The following is a 13,018-nucleotide window of genomic DNA, read 5'->3' as shown; positions in this document are numbered from 1 at the left end:
GAACATTAACGAGAACTTTATTAACATGTGAATCATCGCAGCTTTGACAGTAATTTTACACATCTTGTACAAATCTATCTTTCAGGTAAAGCTCCCTGTGAAGCAGATTGAATAAATTCAAGGGAAATATAGTTCCGGTGCCAGGTAACAATTCCGGGGCCTTTGCCTTAGTGCACCAATGCTCTACCGACTGAGCTACCCAGGAACTTCACCCGACACCGTCTCAATTTTTCCCTTTTATCCATATAACTCGAGTGGGCTGACAAGACGCCAGAAACCCACATCAAGTGCATATAAACTCTGTGTGACTTGAAAATCTAGAAAACAGATCTGTTAACATATTGGTGATATTGAATTCCTACCATCGAACTATCCATAAAAAGAGTTCCATCCCAAAACACTAGAAAGTTCTAAATTGTAACATGCTATTAAATGCTAAATCTGGTTTCTAAAGCCCCAAATTTTTAATTTGAAGTTGTTAAAATCTACCATCTCTAATTATTACATTTGAGGCCCTGACATGGGAAAGGTAGTAACTGCCAAAAACAAAATTTTTCAGGGGAAGCAAAAAACAAATTTATGAACACTTTCTCACTTACATTATTACAGAAACTGCTTTAAATGAAAGGCATACACTCATGTTTGTGTTACATATGAAATTTGAAAAGTCTGGCACAGATTTATCTGTGAAATACTATTTTATGAAAATACAACATTGAAATCACTCCTTAGCCAAACTGAGAGTTAATGTTATTTATATATTATGCACAAATTTTTCGGTAAAATGCTTGATACTTTTCATCGAGGAAGTCTAACATAGATAACAAGTCTCTCTTTTTGGCATCAGGGATGACTGGTCTTCTTTCAAGGCGTTGCAAGCACTGCAAGTTAGTGATTGACATTAATGACTGTCCTTTCTTAAAAATCCTGTGCTCTGTCCACATTTCAAGGTCATTAAGTGACTGTCTTGTTTTTATTAGAGGAAAATCAGCTCTTGAGAGTCTAATCCAGTTGAGGGTGCTGATTTTGATAGGAGTTGTATTCAAAAACTTGTCACATTCTGCAGAAAAGTCGAAGAAATCCTCATCCTTCATCATTATTACATTATTAGGCCTTACCTCTTCTGGAACCATGGTCTTGCATATTTTTTTTTTTTTTTCTCTATGATGCCAAATTCCCTATCACATGGCATGTAGGAATGTTCTGAAACCAGAAATTTCAAGTCCACTGAATCAAAATGTTTCTTGGCAATAATGTAAATGAGGACCATTAGAATCATCCGATTCTTATTCTGCCCTGCACAGTTATCAGCCCATATTTGTCTAGAGACAATCTGATGTTGTAAAAGGAGTTACTACCTTCTCCGCGCCAACAGCTGTGCACATACAACTTACAACATCTAGTGACTACGTTTCCAACTTCGTTTCATAACATACGGACATACCCTACCTTCTCTCTGCAATTGGCATGGCCATTTACTACCTTCTCAATGAAAAACCTAAAAATTCGAGTTTTTGGCAGTTACGACCTTTCCCATGTCAATGCCTCATTTGTGAACATGCGTGCTCTCTGTCTTGTTTGAATGTAATTTGTAAAGAACCAGATATTTAAGGGGGTCCTTTACAAGTGCTCAACTTGTGAATTTCCTAGTTGAAAATTGATGGAAATCAATCAGTACCTTATAAATATAGGTTAGGTCCCAATACATTTTAATATACTTTTTTATGCCTTAGTCTACTCACCATGAGAACTTGAGAAGTAGAATCCCATTCCCAAGTTCTACTGCTGCACATGTCAGAAAGTGAAAAGTAAACAGAAGGAATAATGTCACTAAGCACAGTGTTGGTGACTGATTTTACCACAGTCTGTGAATACAGAGTGCAACTAAATTCTAGGTTATATATATATATATATATATATATATAACTCCTCAGATTATGATGCTAGGGATACAGATGCCGCATATACAGTAAGGGGGGGGGGGTGATTTCTGTACAGCAATAAAACGGGAATATATATTTTTAAAAATGCTAAATTCAGAGTAATAGTACAGGATGATCCATTTGGGTATGGATAAAATAAAAACGCCATAAAACATTTACTACTGAACTTTATTTGTTGAAACTTTGTGCATACAACACTGAAAGATGGGAGATTCCTCAGAGCTCAACATGACCCCCATTGCATACCCTGCACAACTCATAACGGTGATGTAATTCAGAACAGTCTGTTGTAACATAAGAGGGGTGAGTTGTTGAAAAGCTTGAGTAATTTTTACTGTGAGATCATCAATGTTCCTGGGTTTCTGTGAATAGACAATGTCTTTAACAAAACCCTACACGAAGGAGTCAGGAGGGATTAGATCTGGGGAGTTTGGGGACCAAGCCAAGAGATAGCTGCTTCTCGTACTGGTTTCGCCTACGACCTCCTGCATGTTTTTTCTTTTTGTAACACAGAACCTGTTTTTACAAATGTTCGATACCACAACATTATGGAATCGTATTTAGGTTCATTACGGACACCATACTCACGTCGAAATTCCCTTTGAACTCTTTTAACACTCTCAAATTTAGCATACCAAAGAACACATTGTGCCTACTGTTGATTTGTAGTAGCCATTTAAATCATCTAGTATTTTCATTTGTCCTTTCAGATTATGCATTGTTGATTGTCATATATGGCAGAGGCGTATAGTGGTTAAAGGGTTTGGGCTACCGCTGACCCTATTATTACACAAAATATATCTAACAATTACTTTAATTTTAATTACTATGGTAAAACTAATAATACAAAATTATTACATTATGTTATATTATAAACTTTTTCTTTTGTAATTTCCTTGGGCTACCGCCGGTAGCCCCGGTAGCCCGCAAAATACGCCCCTGATATATGGAAACTCCTATCTTTTAATCGTTATATAACCAGCAAGAAATTTTTCCTACTATCATTTATAATAATAAATTAATATTATCCATTCTCAAACAGATCAGACTGTACTTAAAATGAAAAGTGAAATACAATTCATTCAGTTGGGAGGATCACATATGACTTTCAGTTCACAATTTACAATATCAGTAATCATGGAAAAATAGTTGTAATTTAATATTACACTGTCTTATCTCTTATCCAGGATGAGTTTTTGGCCAAGCCTATGTTGACTTACCTTTAAAACTATTGTATGTTGCAGATTGAGAAGTCAGAAGAGATTATAAAATCTTGCATGTATAAAGTAGAGAAATTAGAAAAGAATCTTAGATCGCGCTATTTATCTACAGAAGAAAGGTAAGTCCTAAAGTGCTTTCTTTCAGAACATGAAGAATGTTATATTCTTTGTGGAAGGGTTGTCACAATAGTGATATAGTACGGAGTGTTTCAGTGGCAGGGGCGTATTTTGCGGGCTACCGGGGGTAGCCCAAGGAAATTACAAAAGAAAAAGTTTATAATATAACATGATGTAATAATTTTGTATTATTAGTTTTACCATAGTAATTAAAATTAAAGTAATTGTTAGATATATTTTGTGTAATAATAGGGTCAGCGGTAGCCCAAACCCTTTAACCAGTATACGCCACTGTTCAGTGGAACATCCCACTTTTTAATTAGCTATAACTCTGCGTCCCTAGGTGACTTTTAAATTGTAAGTACATGAAATAATGCATGAAATCATGAGTTACAGTGGATACCGGCAGATGGTAGATTGCATTCGATACATTATTATAATGTTCATTGTTGTTACATAACCATTCATCTCTCAGACTATGTAAATTGTCAGAAAACAAGGATATGAGCGTCGGAAAATCCTCATTTGTACCATGAGACTTCACTTCATCCAGAAAAAGTTGGAATACTAATGTGTATAAGAATATGCCTATTCTCACGGACAGCTAAATGACATCCAACTTACACAGGAATATTTTCAACAGTATGGCGCCACATGCCACACTTGTAATGAATCCATGGCACACATCAGCAGTTTCTTTGAGGACCATGTTATCTGTAAAGATTTGTGGCCTCGAAGGTCACCAGACTTGACGTCAGAGAATATTTTCTTTGGGGCTATCTCAAGGAAAGAGTCTACGAACCATCCAGCATCTCCAGACAAACATCACAGCCGAAATAAACAATAGACCTACTTACTCTTGGTTATGTTAATGTTTTGTTATTTAGTCGAACAATAGGCCTATTTAAAAAGTGGGATATCCCATTGAAATGTTCTGTACTTTGTCATAAAGTGAGCAGACAGCAGGCACTGAATTGCACTATCTTCAGTGGGCCTACAGTACAAATTCTTTATAATTGCAACAGCTAGGAAGTTGGTTCCCAAAATATTGTATTTCAGATTGACCAGTCCAATTGCCACGTTATTGCTATAAAGTTTCCCATGTTATACGTAGATGCATGCATAGACAAATGACTTTCCACATTTCATAAATCAAATATAGTAGTATCACGCACATACTGGTACTGTACCTCTTTATTCATCATCATCATCATCATCATCATCTTCCAAACTAGTATAAGACCCATGGAGTGTGTACTCTCTTTACATGAGTGATTGTCCAACAGAGGATCTGTTGGGGTTACCTATTCGTCAGAAGTGTCTTAATTCATATACAACATCGAAGCAATTTAGGTTAGAAATTTTGCCAGTAATAGTGAAGGAAGAGTAAAGATATCAAGAGCCAAATGCTCCAGATAAACGACATTAAATGCAATTGTTCAAGAATTTGGAAGCATTTATTTTTCAACAACTGGGGAAAAATTTTTAACTAAGATAATGTAATGAGGATTTAGGATATAGGATTTACTGTGATGTGTAACATAAGAGATGCATTACCGGTACCAATACAAAAAAAAGCACCATTTTTTTTTATCTAATGACGATTATGCATAATGCACTTTATTTTAGATTTGCTCCTGTTACTTCATATGATGTGGAATTAAATTTTACGAAATATAAATACCTATTCTAAATGCAGGAAGATTATTTCTCTTGACAGGTTAAGAATGTATATTGTTATACACATAATGAAAAATAAAAAAGCTTGAATAAAGTATGGAGATGCTGTACTTTATTATTTACACTTGAGTTTAATTATGTAAAAGATTTTATTTTCGTAAATAAATACACTATACAGAATCAGGAAATATTGAATTTTGTTTTGCAGGGAAAGGTGAGAAAAAGAACTGGCAGATGTAAAAAATGAACTGAGCAAGAACGAAACAGAACTGAAGACTCTACACAAAGAAAACAGCAAGACATTCATCATTGCTGTAATAATAATGTTCTTTGCCTTCCTGTTATATGGTCTTTATGTAATGGCAACCAATACTTCCAGTAGTAAGTCACACTGAAGTATCGGTATATATTTTTATACAACTTTTTAATGACTGTAAATCATTTTTAAGTTTAATATTCTTTAAATAAAACAGGTCATAAGAATTACTAGTTACTAGTTTACAATTTTCTTTGAATGTGATGTGTATCATAATGTAGGATTATGTTAATAATTTTTGTTGTCTGCACAGATTTTTGGCAGTACTAAAATTATGGTTTGTACAATTATTGTTGTGGGAGATACAGCCTCCATTGTGTACCTCTTCCTAACCTCCTGTTATGTGATACAATATATCTACAATAGCTTTTCTTTACTTGGAAGCTATTACAGCAGAACTCCTTTTTAACGACTCCTTGGAAAACTAATTATTTTTCCTGAAATGTAAGTTTTTCTTTTACGCTGTTTTCACTTCGTATAAACAAAGATGTGATGGTAGTAGAAAATGAGGCTATTTAACTGCATTATATTTACATATTCTTCATATCTATTCAATTTACTTTTAGCAAACACACATTAACAATAAACTTTCGGGAACACATACATTCTTTTGCTTTTTTTTTTTTGTGCACAAAATCACTACAACATTTTATTAAGTTTTTTAATTATATTTACAAATTTACAAGCATACAATTACAAAATTGCAACTTCATTCAGAAAACTAAAATACAAGATAGCATACAAAACAAATAATACAACACAGAAATACCTAAATAATCACATTCAAATAAATATAATTCAACTGGAGTTTACAAATTAAAATGCAATAGTTGCCCACATTTTTACATAGGACAGACAGGAAGATCTTTTCACACAAGATATAATGAACAAATTAAAGCTATAACCAAACCCTACATCACATCAAATTATGCAGACCACATTATCAACAATAATCATGACTACAATAATATAGAAACAGATATGGAAATTTTACACATCACACCAAAAAGTTCACAATTAAACATCCTAGAACAGTATGAAATATATAAGAATACAATAGCATACCCACAATATATACCTAGTTAACACACAATTGCAGTTCAATACACACACATTATTCGACGTCATAATACATCATAACACACAAACAGCCAGCCCCCACCATAGGAACAACACACCCCCACCCCTACCATCGACAAATGCACATCGTAGAGTCAAGATCACCAGTGGTTCAAGAGACACTGAGGATGACGTGACATAGCGTCGAAACGGGCCGTCTGTCGAAGGTATATACCTTTTTTTAACAATTTTAACACTTTTTAACGTAAGACTAAGTAAATTTTATGGACATAATATTCAGATGCATTCCTTAAAAGCAGGGATCAATTACATTGTTCTTATGGTAGTTCTGCATGGACTTTTCAATGTTACTTAACATTCCGGTATTCCCACGTGCAATAATCTCATTATTGCTCACAGTAGCTCATTACAATTTTGGCTTTTATTTTAATCAGTTATAATTTGTAATTATTTTCTTTAAATTGCTTATTTCCTTATTTAATTGTTTGTTATGTTTCTTAATTTTATATATTTCTTACTTTATTTTTAATCTGTTTGTATTTATGAGAAGTTCCTTCGAAAATAATGATATGAGTTTAATTGCGTGGGCTACAATTGCAGCCCAGGGAATAATAATTACTCTCACTTTGAACAACTGGTCAAGTCATAAACCATAACAGCACTGATGCATTGTTACAATTGTGCAGAAAATAATATGTATAAAAGGGAAATGTCTACGCTTAATTTGCGAAGACATCATAGCATTACAAAAATGTGCGAGCTATGCGAAAAATTAGGTTTTACTGTAATTAGACATTGAGAACAGCTGCATGATGTAACTACAGTCGTGTATGAAGACGGATGAAATATGGACAGTAGCAGCAGAAGATCTTCAGTGGGTTAGTGACAACAATACTTATCCTTCTCCTTTCCACATGAACATTGAAAATACATTTAAAACTTGTTTGAGAACACTTCCAACCCAATTTATTTGTTGCTTCAATTATTGTTGTATTTAGGTTGCAACTTTTTTGTTGCTTTGCCTAAATTGACATTGTTCACTCTTTAACTTGTTAGTCTTCATTAGAATTTTTTATCTTGTTTATTCCTGTTTTTGTCTAGGTTATGAGAAAATGGAAATTAATCAGTACTAATATGTAGTATTAGAAGGATTTAAGTGAACTAGGAATAGTTTTACTTTCATTGTGCTTTTACCTATGTGGAGCACAAAGAATAGTAAGTTGTCCAACTTACATTTGACACACCTAAATGTCTACAACAATTTAAAATGCTATCTGTGCTACTGCTTTTGAAATGATTTACTTGAATGCAAATTGTCACTGCACCTCCAAAAGCCGCTATGTGCATTTAAACAGATTTTTCAGGAGAAAGAAAATAGCATTATCATTTTTAATTCCCTTAATTTTCGAAGCTATTTTCGGTATAATTTCATAATTTCTTTGTTTGTCTTTAATTTTTAACAGTTTTTCTTGCCTCTTATTGACAATAAGAGAAATATTCACCTACCGGTACCGATAAGTCACATCTACTGCATGGTTTAGATTTTATGATAAACCTGTTTGCAGATAACGGCATAATAATTGTCATAATGATGGAACATTCTTACTTTTAGACCATATCACATACAGAATAATAGTATTTCAGAAGTTACTTTATTGGATTCAGGAACTACTGAAAAAAATCTGTTTCTGTCAAAATATTTTTTTTAAACTTAAAATTACCACCTAAAGAAGCAAAATAAGTAGAAATACAATTTACAATAAATTTTGTGTAATTACACCTTCAAGCATTTGTTTCATTGGCCATTTCAAATAAAATTGGCAATAAAGTTTATCTAATTTGTACCTAGTGTACACAAATCATTTTGAATTGACCACCAATGGCGAGGACATTTTAATGATGGTTGGTAGCCGTGAGTGAAAATAAACGGAAACCACGAAAGTAGAAATGAATGTCGGGGTTGTGCCGTCTTTGGTCAGCTTTGTTTCATGATGTATTGCTATCTAATTTGTGATATGCAATAGTTTAAATGCTTCAATATGAAGCAATAGTAGAATTTCACCAACTTTTATATGCATATTAGTTTTGCCCAACTCTTTTTAGGTCGCTGGTTTCGCCTGTACTCAGTAAAAGCAGGGTGATAAACTTTATGGAATTGCAGATAACATACAATGTACAAAACAATAGGCAGGGCTGTACAAATAAAAAGTAAAATCTCTAAAAAATTAAACAATAAAAAATGACAACAGCTAAAAATATGAAAAGACGATGTAAATCATAATTTTCGCCAGAAAATCCGTCACCCGTCAAAGCCATTTTTTTTCCCGTCCGCTACGTTGAAATTCCGTCAAAACTGACAGAATATCCGTCTAGTTGGCAACACTGCCGAATCCCAACACGCAAAGTCGACATGGCTGGTACAAAGGGATTCTAGAAAGATTACGTCCTTTGAATTTAGGAAATAGCTATCAGAATATTAAATTCCATGAAGTTAATGCTATATTACCTTTGAAAGTAATTGTTTCAATGCCTGTATGTAGTAACATTGAGTGGAAATATAATCTATTAAAGTAGTTATCCACTGTTAAAAGAAATATTAGGTTATGTAACGTTTGTTACAAAAAAAATATATATTAATTTTATTTCATAATTAAAAAACTGTTTTTTATTTTAAAACGAAACTTTGTATTATCTTACTTTCTCATGTAACCTCTGTACCATAACATAAACAAGATCAATATTAGAATATAGCATGTGGAAACACTTCATTCTCGTAAACAAAAAACGCTTATTAACATTATGAGACTATTAAGTCAGTACAAAATCCCAATTTGCCACTGTCCCTATACGGAAGCTCGTCATTATTATTATTATTATTATTATTATTATTATTATTATTATTATTATTATTATTATTATTATTTTACATAACAGTCTTTAGCCACTGAAATAGTGTACCTAATTAATAGACCTTAGAGTAAAAAAATTTTTATCACAAAAAGGCTTTCTAATGAGTCAATTAATTTACAGATAACATTTATAAATTCACCACTGCTTAAAGTAAATAAATAGCCTAAGTACGTATTTTATTAGGTACCGGTACTTATATTGCCATTATCTCAAAGTTATTGCTGGTTTTTGTTAGTCGACATTTTGGTAGATGAAACACACTTAATTACCTAGTGTTATGATCATGACAATCTTTCCTAAAAGTGTAGGTCTAATTATTAAAATTTTGCTTCATATACATTAATAATTGAAAAAAATATATAAACTTGTGACAGCTAAGATCTTCTCGTTAATAAATAAAGGACGACAATGTTCATGATAATGAGAATTGGTGATAGATTAATCCTGGTGCCTTTTTTCTATAATTTAAAAATCTTGATGATGTGAGTACTGTTGTCCCATAATAAGATTCCATATTTTAATGTAGAATTATTAACTTGTTATCTACACTACAGAAAGTGACGCATTATCTATTCATTTCAGACTGTGTGACATCTTATTTATGGATTCAAACAACATCTTATATGTGAAAAAATATGCTTTCTATGGGTAGTAAGTGGTAACAAGTTAATGTGTTAAGTGAGAAAGTCTTGCTGTACAGAGTTTGGAGAGTGGCAATAGTTTGGGAAGAATGCTTATAAAAGAATAAGTACAATTTCCTCTCATATTAGTTGCACGATAGATTTTCATTAGGTGCATACAAAGTAGGAAATAACAGTCTTTGGGAATGGAGGGTAGTTATCAGTTACTAGAAGGGGTTGATATTTTCTTTTTCTATATAATTACCTGTAATATAAAAGTAAAGTATTGGCTGTAATGTAATACAGAGGGTAGTTGAAGGTAATAAACTGGGACTGTGCAGAAGAGGAGAGAGAAAATTATGGAATTGAGTTATGGTAAACCATGATGCCATTGAGCAACGATTTGTAGAAGTATATTTCCAGGACTGGTACTTGATTGCAACTGTTGTATTTACCAAGTGGTACTTCTTGATTTGGTAATCTTGTTGCAGGTGGTTGACTGACTCCGGAAGAAGAAGTGGAGTTGGCAAAGTGGAGACAAGAAATTGTTCATTCGAACACACAGCTCACAAGAACGTCTGAGACACCCAAAGTTAACAGATTCAGCTTTGTCAAGACTCCGTCTTCTGGCCAAGGTAAGTGTAAAATGTTCACTTTTAATGTTTAATCATCTGTTTCGTTTTCGAGGACCTGCCTACAACCCAAGCCCAGATACACTGTAACTAGTTTTTACTACTTTAATATTTTCTAACTCTTGTTAGCTTTCTATGTGCTTTGTGCTATGAAGGAAAAACTGTGAAACAAGCTCTACCGTTAGATAAATATGGTTTTTCAAATTGATAGCAACATTTATTACATTCTCATGCTTTTTGTGGTCTTGTCGTTCTGAATATTAGTTGGCGACTTGATTGTGATACGTGGACAGGTACAGTAGTGGCTTAGTGCATAATGATTGCTAAATACTTTCCAGGAATTTTACAACTATGGCAGTACTTTTGTTTAGTGATTGTGTATAATAATAGGCTTTACACTAATGGCTTTAGAGCACTTGTAGGGACTGAAGTGTAGGTTCATTATTTTCCAAATTCATAGTAAGGTTTATTACATTGGATGCTGCTTGTAGTGTTGTTGTTTTGAATATTACTTGAGGACTTGCTTCTGACACTTGGAGAAGTGCAATAGGGACTATGGTCTTGCATAATGATTGTTAGATTGATGCCAGAACTTATGCAAGTTTCAGAGTACCTTTGTTTTGTTGCTTTACATAATAATTGGCTCAAACTACTAATTATAGAGCTGCATTACCGACTGAGTTGTTGCATGAATATGTACAAATTAAAATAATTAGAACTCCCATGCTCATTGTGGTGATGTTGTTTTGAATAGTAATTGGCGATATTTGGACACGTGCAATAATCATACCCGGACTTATACATCTCCACAGTACTTTTGTATAGCGGTTTACATAATAAATGACTTTACATTGATTGTTACAGAGCAGTTATATGGGTTGATGTGTAGGTTACATATTGTCCATAGCAATATTTGTTACATTCTTATGTTTGTTCAGGTGTTGTATAATGTTTGACGATTTTGTACTGACATTTGGACAGCTGCAATAGCTACAGGTAGTCTACAGTTGAATATTTAATGCTAAATTGATGCCAGGGATTATGTAAGTCTCAGAGTGCGGTACCTTTGTTTTATCTTTTACATAATATCTCATTTAATCTACTAATCATACAGCTGCATTAGCGACTGAGTTCTTGCATGAATGTTTACAAATTAAAATAAAAAAATAGAATTATTCATACATGTTGTGGTGTTATTCTTTTGAATAACAATTGACGATTTCAACTTGGATATGTGCAATAGGTACTCTGTTCTTACATAATAATTGCTAAATTCATGCCACAACATATAGAACTATGAAAGTACTCTTTTTTTTGTCCTTTTACATAATAAATGGATTGACATTGAGCGTTAAAGAGGTAGTAATAGCGAGTGAACTGTTGAAAATATTTTCCAAATTCTTAGGGTCTTGTTGCTTTGAATAGAAATTGAGAACTGTATTCTGATACTTTGACAGCTGCAATAGGGACTCTGGTCATGCATGAAGATTGCTAAATTCATGACAGGATTTATAGGAATATGACAATACTTTCGTGCTTTGGTATAATAACTAATTTTATACTAATAGTTATAGAAAAATTTAAAAAGACTAATGTGTATCTTAATTCTTTTCCAAATGCATAGCAAGATTTATTACAGCCATTGATTGTTTGGTGTTGTAGTGTTCAATAATGTTTCAGCATTTCATATTGACACTTGGCAAGCTGCAGTGGTGATCACAGAGAGTGGGAAGAGAGGATAGAGAAAGCAGAGCGAACACAGGGAAGCAGAGAGACCACAGAGCAGCAGAGAGAGCACAGTGAGTACAGAGAGAAGGCAGAGAGAGCACAGAGAGGATTGAGAGAGCACACAGAGGGCAAAGAGATAACAGAGAGAGAAGACAGAGAACAGAGAGCAAGTAGAGAGATAAGAGAGGCCAATATGAGTACTGAGGGAGTACAGAGGAGGTAAATGGAATACAGAGAATGCAGATATAGTACAGAGAGGGCAACCAGAGTACAGATATTGCAGATAGAGAAAATAGAGAAAGTACACAGGACAAACAGACAAAAGAGGGGACAGATAGAGCACAGAGAGAAAGTAGAGAGAATAGAGAGATCACTGAGGGGGCAGAGAGAAAATAGAGAGGTATGAGAGACAACAGAGAGGACAGGGAGAGCACAGAGGCTACAGAGAGGACAGAGACAGCACAGAGAGGACAGGCAGAGCATAGAGGGGAGAGAGAATGTACAGAGAGGGGAAGGGAGAGCACAGAGGGGTCAGGAAGAGCACAGAGGGAACAGAGAGAAGACAGAGGGGGCAGGGAGAAAGCAGAGGGGACAGGAAGAACACAGGCGGGGCAGGGAGAGGGGAGAGAGGACAGGAAGAACACAGAGGGAACAGAGAGAAGACAGACGAGGCAGGGAGAGACCAGAGGGAACAGGAATGACACAGAGGGGACAGGAATAACAGAGGAGACAAGAGAAGACACAGGGTACAGAGGGAAGAGGAAGAACACAG

At 34.2% G+C, this 13,018-nt stretch overlaps 2 long non-coding RNA genes across 5 annotated transcripts in view; both read left to right on the top strand.

Annotated features, from left to right (window-relative positions):
• LOC138716237 (uncharacterized) overlaps nt 1-5,446 on the top strand; it is a 610,264-nt gene extending 604,818 nt beyond the window's left edge. The window contains exons 9-10 of the long non-coding RNA XR_011336607.1: nt 3,188-3,282; nt 5,169-5,446. This is a non-coding gene — a long non-coding RNA (uncharacterized lncRNA). The remainder of the gene's footprint in view (nt 1-3,187; nt 3,283-5,168) is intronic.
• Nucleotides 5,447-8,743: 3,297 nt separating this feature from the next.
• The window catches only part of LOC138716234 (uncharacterized), a 79,121-nt gene continuing 74,846 nt past the window's right edge, over nt 8,744-13,018 (top strand). Inside the window, exons 1-3 of one of the 4 annotated variants that reach the window (XR_011336603.1) lie at nt 8,744-8,888; nt 10,378-10,521; nt 12,199-12,317. This is a non-coding gene — a long non-coding RNA (uncharacterized lncRNA). Of the gene's footprint in view, nt 10,522-12,198; nt 12,318-13,018 lie in introns of all 4 variants that reach the window. The other 3 variants (XR_011336604.1, XR_011336605.1, XR_011336602.1) reach the window with 3 other exon arrangements.

This window comes from Periplaneta americana, chromosome 16, assembly GCF_040183065.1.
Source record: "Periplaneta americana isolate PAMFEO1 chromosome 16, P.americana_PAMFEO1_priV1, whole genome shotgun sequence".
Taxonomy (NCBI): domain Eukaryota; kingdom Metazoa; phylum Arthropoda; class Insecta; order Blattodea; family Blattidae; genus Periplaneta; species Periplaneta americana.
The sequence above is the reverse complement of the archived record's forward strand: the minus strand, read 5'-3'. Positions and strand labels throughout refer to the sequence as shown.